The sequence below is a fragment of the Mirounga leonina genome, unplaced genomic scaffold (genome assembly GCF_011800145.1).
Source record: "Mirounga leonina isolate KUSES-001 unplaced genomic scaffold, KU_Mleo_1.0 Mir_165, whole genome shotgun sequence".
NCBI classification, from domain to species: domain Eukaryota; kingdom Metazoa; phylum Chordata; class Mammalia; order Carnivora; family Phocidae; genus Mirounga; species Mirounga leonina.
The window spans coordinates 58,766,391-58,773,006 of record NW_023270415.1 but is presented as its reverse complement, the minus strand read 5'-3'; the positions used below and the strand labels follow the sequence as shown (position 1 = coordinate 58,773,006).

Here is a 6,616-nt window from a genome sequence, read left to right as displayed (position 1 = left end):
CCTTTGGCTCAGATCATGATCCTGGGGTCCTGGGATCGAGCCCCGCATCGGGCTCCCTGCTCAGCTGGAAGCCTGCTTCTCCCTCTCCCACTCCCCCTGCTTGTGTTCCCTCTCTCGCTGTGTCTCTCTCTGTCCAATAAATAAATAAAACCTTAAAAAAAAAGACATTTGTTTTGCAATTGAGATATATTGACAGCGATGTTCTCTCTACATTTTTTTTATTGAGGGGGAGGGGCAGAGGGACAGGGAGGGAAAAACTAAAGCAGGCTCCACACCCAGCACAAGGCCTGATGCAGGGCTGAATCTCACCACCCTGAGATCGTGACCTGAGCCAAAATCAAGAGTCAGACACTTAAGAGACTGAGCCACTCAGGCACCCCCTCTCTACATTTTTTTTTTTTTTTTTTTTTTTGCTTCTGAATAGAAAACATTTTTATGTGATTGAATGACCGTGTTGCAATAACTATAAGATTGAGTAAAAATCATGGAGTTTAGTGTGGTACATCATATACAGCAAAGTTATTTCTACCCACATTTAAACGTATGCATCCCTGTTTTGGTATTGAATGATAATGAGTCATAACTGGAAGTCTAGTGGTAGGGTCTAAAAATGTACCTATTTCACAATTTTTTTTTTTCTTCCCAGCAGCTTGGCTCTACCTCACTTCCAAGAAGACAAATACCAGGTTGGGCAGCAATGTTATATCCTCACCTTTCCACCTCAAGGTAGGTATATTTTTGACTGTCATTCAAATTAGATTATGTGTCATTAAAAAAATAATATTTGTTTTTTATATGAATATAATGGCTTTATGGCTCAGTTTTTTCCTCCCTCCTTTAAAAAAACCCTTAGTGTAAGGTTTGCACATAGAATTCTGGATATAGTAAAGCTTTTGAAAACGTTTATTTTGTACCCTACTAAACATCTTCCCTGCAGATGTAGAATTTATAACTGTACTTCTTCAAATTTCTGAGCTTCTGTTCTTACTGTGTCTTTTAACACACTTGGAAAAATTATTAGTCATTTCCTGTGTATTTTACATAATCTAATACATTTGGTGAACTCTGAAGGATCAACAATCTAAATGGGAAAGAAGGCAAATTAATAGAAGGATACATGTTTTTAAGGAGTATAGGTAGATCTCTCATTACAATAATTTTCTTTAATGATTGTCAATAAAGTTCTGAAATTGTATCTGTAGTATTAATAAGGAAAACAAAAGATCATGTAGAGTCATCAAAGATCTTTCTCTTAACTTTTTTTTCAAAAGGATCATAACAATTCTATGACTGACAGGTAGTTTTTGACATTCTTTGAAATTTTTTCATTCCTACTATAAGATTTAGCCCGTAGTCTTCTACGATCCTCCTCTTTCTCATCCCCGCTCCCTTCCCTTCCTCTTTCTCTCTCTCTCTCCTCATCTATTCTTGGCTGTTCCTAGATTGTGCCTTCAGTTTTCTAATTGCACAGTGAAAATGTGCACTCTCCCCATAGTATAAGGTTGTTATAAGGATTACATTTTGTGCACTCAAAATGCTTCACATAGTGCTTCAAAGCTTGATAGAAGTGACCGTCATCTGGAGTTTTTTTAAGATTTTATTTATTTATTTATTTATTTATTTATTTATTTATTTATTTATTTATTTATTTATTTATTTGACAGAGAGAGAGAGCATGCACACGCACGCATGCATGAGAGAGAGAGAGAGTGAGCATGAATGGGGGAGAGGGGCAGAAGAAGAGGGAGAAGCAGACTCCCCACTGAGCAGGGAGCCTGATGTGGGGCTTGATTTCAGGACCCTGCAATCATAACCTGAGCTGAAGGCAGACACTTAACCAACTGAGCCCCCCAGGTGCCCCTGGAGTAATTTTATTGACAGTAGTGCTCTTTGAACTCCAGGAACTTAGCGTCTGGTCCTCAATAAATGATGATTAAACTGAACTGGGGGCGCCTGGGTGGCTCAGTTGGTTAAGTGGCTGCCTTCGGCTCAGGTCATGATCCCAGGGTCCTGGGATCGAGCCCCGCGTCAGGCTCCCTGCTCAGTGGGGAGTCTGCTTCTCCCTCTCCCTCTGCCTGCCTCTCTGCCTACTTGTAGTATCTCTCTATCTCTCTGTCAAATAAATAAATAAAATCTTAAAAAAAAAAAAAACTGAACTGTTTAACATATCTTGTTAAACCAATCTATTGAACCACTGCTGTAGCGAACAGACCCTCATTCTTGATTACTGCAAACTCTGGTATTTTGCTTTTTATTAAGCATCATTGCCTGGTAAAAAGTTCTGGTAAAAAAAGAAACTACCTTTCCAGCCTTATCTGACACTGATTTTTCTTAGGTGTTGTTTCCATTAAAAGAAATTATTATTCATTTGTTTTCCCTCTCTTATATTTTTATCTATCTATCTATCTATCTATCTATCTATCATCTATCTTTCTATCTGTCCTTCTAGCTGTCTATCTAGCTGACTGTCTTTCTGTCCTTCTAGCTGTCTGTCTGTCTATCATCTATCTATCAATCTAATCGTCTAACCTATCTATGCAGTCAATCGATATTCTTTTTTTTTTTACTCTATGTAAATGTCCCCTTTATCTGGCAAATCAGAAATATCTTTGGAGACATAATTGTCATGTTTTCTGATTTTATTTTAGTATTTTTTGCTTACTTCCCTCCCTCCACCAGATATAGTTAGTTTCCTTCTCTGTGTGCTCATTCAATTTTGTCTATGCTTTGATTTAAACACTTACCATATTCTCTTAAAGTTAGTGTTAACCTTTGTTACTTTCTTTAGACATCAAACTCTTCTAAGGTAATTCTTGTACCTAGTCATTGAAACACTGTCCAACACCTAGTAAAATGTCTAATACATAGTAAGTGATCACTTAAAAATGTTTGCTAGATTATCTTAATCTTCCAGACTCAAAACTTTGGAATTTAGTTTACTTTTTTGCCCTTCCTTTCTAATTATTCCAAGTTTTGGTCTCTCCTTTCCATTCTCAATTGCAAAATTCTGTTTGAAAACACACACACACAAAAATGTTATCTAACCTTTTCAATATTATCTATAGATTAGATTTCTAAACTGCAGAAAAAATATTTCTTTCGTGGCTTCATAATACACATGTAACATCCTCTATCTGCAATTTGTTATATTTATGTACCTGGTGTACTTGCTTTTCTGTTGTTTGAAATAAGGAATGGGATATGTAACATATATTTGCAAAACCTAAAACTGCTCTAAAAATAAAGTTTAAAAGAAAAAAAAATACCTAAAGTAGCTATTTTTCCCATAACATCATAGGCCATTAAAAATAATTTTTATTTTTGCTAGTCTGAGATGTGACTAAACAGTCTCATTTTTCTTTACATGTTTTAAAATTATTACTAAGGTTGACTAATAGGTTTGCCATTTGTATTTCCTCACTTGTTAATTGCCAGTGCATTTCTTTTGTCCCTTTTTATTCTAATGACCTATAAAGACTATGTAGTAGTGATAGGTTACCTTCTTTCATATTCAATATTTGTCTGGTTTGTTATCTTTTAACTTTCATCATAATATTTTTTATCATAAGAAGTTTTAATATATAGTCGTCTGTCTTTCCGTCTCACATCAAGATTACAGAAATATCTACCTGTGTCTTCTTTAAGCACTTTTGTGGTTTGAATCTATTTGGAATTCTACATGTTTCTAAACTGAGATATAATAAATTTCTTATTTTTCCAAATTGAGATACCATTTATTGAATAAATGTTTACCATAATTTAATTTGTCAAATTTCATATAAATGACTTTTTTTTTTTGATTCTCAGAAAGGAACAGACATATGGAATATTTCTCAGACCTAAAATTCCTTTCCAATAAAGTTTCCATTATGCAGTGTTTTATTTTTATTTTTATTTTTTTCTGCCAGGATGTTTGCAAAATTCTTCAACATTAGACATTTCAGTAGAAAATAGATGTTTATTATTTTAAATTAATATTTTCTGCAAGCCTATCATAATTTAAATATCATCACTGTCATCATCATAATGATGAGCACAAACATGTATTAAACACTTTTAATATGCCAAAACTTTGGCTAAGCCATTTACAAATACCTCATTTGATCCTCAGGACAACTTGATGTTTACATGTTAGAAAAGCGAAGCTTTGAGGACTTTAATAACTTGCCCAAAGCCAACATGAGTCAGGACTCAGCACAATTCTCTAGCTCAAAACCCCATTTCTTAATCATTATGTAATATTAAGCCTTTCTGATCTGCAGATTCGGGTCCTTTTTCAGTCAGTGGTTTTATTTTCATTATGTTTTTGAACATTCTATTTGATTTGTTGTATTCCCTTTTTTGGAGGCATCCATCATTTACAGATTAGATTTCTTTTTGTCCTTTCCTCTCTCTCTTGACTTTCACATTCTTTTTGTGTTTCTGTTAACATTCTGGGATTTTTTTTTAACTTGTGTTTTTCTTAATGTCATGAATTTGGCTTTTCAGGCTTTACTATTTAGGAATTCAATTTGAATACTTACATAGTATTAATTTATAATATTATGTATTTGGACAATCAAGATTTAAACACTAAATTATAATTGATTTTTAAATAACAGAATATACCTCAAGTGATAGAATAAAACTAGAGCCTAGATTAATGTGGTAGGAAATGATATTCACAGATGGATTGTATGTATTTAATAATCGCAGAAGTAAAATAAAATTAATATATCAGACAAGGAAAGGATGCAATTCAACAGCATATAAATGATTGGGTTATTTTTAAATAATTGTGATTAATTAAAAATTATATATCTATAATCTTGAAAATCAGAGAACCAAATTGAAAAGGCATTGCATTCGGAGATCTTAAATACAGCTCCTCATAATGTGACTTGAACAAATATCTTAGCCTTTCTGAATGTGTTTCATTATATATAAAATGGGAAAATTAGTATCTTCCCTATAATTATGTTTTAAAAATAAATAATGCTTCTAAGAAATTTTAAGCCGGGAAATAATGTAAAATATATACCACAGTATATTATAACTATTATTATTTTGATATAAAAATTATCATCTTTAGTTGTCAGGGCTTAGAAGAACTACAATTCTTTACCTAGCTATTTCAATTTGTCATTGTTGCAAGAGACCAAGAATGTGCTAACTATGTCATATCTCTATAGAAGGAGCTATAACCAGTATTTTTCCTTTGAAATGTGTACGCCCCAATAATAAATGCTTCTCTCAAATTGTAGGCACATTAACAAATGCCATTTCAGATATGCAAATGCTCAAGGGCATGTTTCTGAATAGATACTGTACTGCCTTAAAGATAAATAGCAAGAAATGAGAATGTGATCGCTGGGATTTCATCCAATGCGGTCTGCCATTTCAGCAGCATAGGGTGTACACTGAACTTGATTTGGTGGCAGTTAGCAGTAGCAGATCATGAAGGTAGACAGATTTATGCAGGGTGACCTTCATGACTCAATGTGCTTGGGAGCTTTGTGTTTTCCACAGGGGTTACTAACGGGACATTCCATTGACAACCACAATGAGTGTTCTACCTCCCTGGCATTTTTAGAGCACATCTTTATGCATCAGAAAACCCCAGCCTTGCACAGGGCTGCTTTCTAAAGAGACACGCTACTGGATGAATTTTGCAAAGGACACAGTTCATCTGCATTCTTGTCAATTAGCTAGCCATAACCTCAAAGTTTTGTTTTGTTTTTTTTCTTCAGTATTTTGCTACTTCACTGCCATGATGCACATCCAAACCTGTGATAAAAGTGATTAAATCGATGTTAGGCTCAAAGGGGATAGGATCTGTGATAGCTGTTGGTAGGGGGTTTTAGAACAACATTTGATCTCAGAATCAAAGGGCACTGAGGTGCTACAATAACGACAAAGCATATCCAAATAGCTTCATTTTGCTCATGGAAAGTGTTACCATCCAAGTAGATTAGTGAAGTTCAATAGGCATATTGCATCTAGACTTCAATAAGATATTTATTAAGCTGAATATTAGTTCCGTTTTTGGAAAAGTTGGAATAATTCCAGTGTCCTAGAAGCAAGCTAATAGTTGAATTGATCTCAGTTGCGAAGCAGGTAGCCTAAGATGTGCTCCCAGACTCTACCCTGTTCTTGTCTTACTCCTATTGATTTATTGGATGATATTATAAAAATATTCTTAGCAAATTTACAGAATGGGAAAATGTTCAATTATAATTGTGTTTCAAAAGATTTCTGTATGCTGAAACAGTGATCTAAAGTTAACATGGTAATATTTAACAGCAAAAACAATTATGTCTGTTAGAGCAATTAGGATACTTAGTTTAGGGAAGAAGAAGAATTTGAAGTAGAGGAAGGCTAATTAAAAAATATTCAGGATGCCTGGGTGGCTTAGTTGATTAAGTGTCCAACTCTTGATTTCAGCCCAGGTCCTGATCTCAGGGTCTTAGGATTGAGCCCTGCATTGGGCTCTGGCCTGAGCATGGAGCCTGCTCAAGATTCTCTCTCTCTCCCTCTGCCTTTCCCCCTAGTCACTCACACACACGTATTTGTGTGTGTGTGTGTGTGTGCACGCTCTCTCTCAAAATAAATAAATAAATCTTAAAAAAAAAAAAAA

The 6,616-nt window shown here is 34.5% G+C and overlaps 1 long non-coding RNA gene across 1 annotated transcript in view; it reads left to right on the top strand.

Annotated features, from left to right (window-relative positions):
* Nucleotides 1-541: 541 nt before the first annotated feature.
* LOC118014773 overlaps nt 542-6,616 on the top strand; it is a 29,578-nt gene continuing 23,503 nt past the window's right edge. The window contains exon 1 of the long non-coding RNA XR_004680375.1: nt 542-726. This is a non-coding gene — a long non-coding RNA (uncharacterized LOC118014773). The remainder of the gene's footprint in view (nt 727-6,616) is intronic.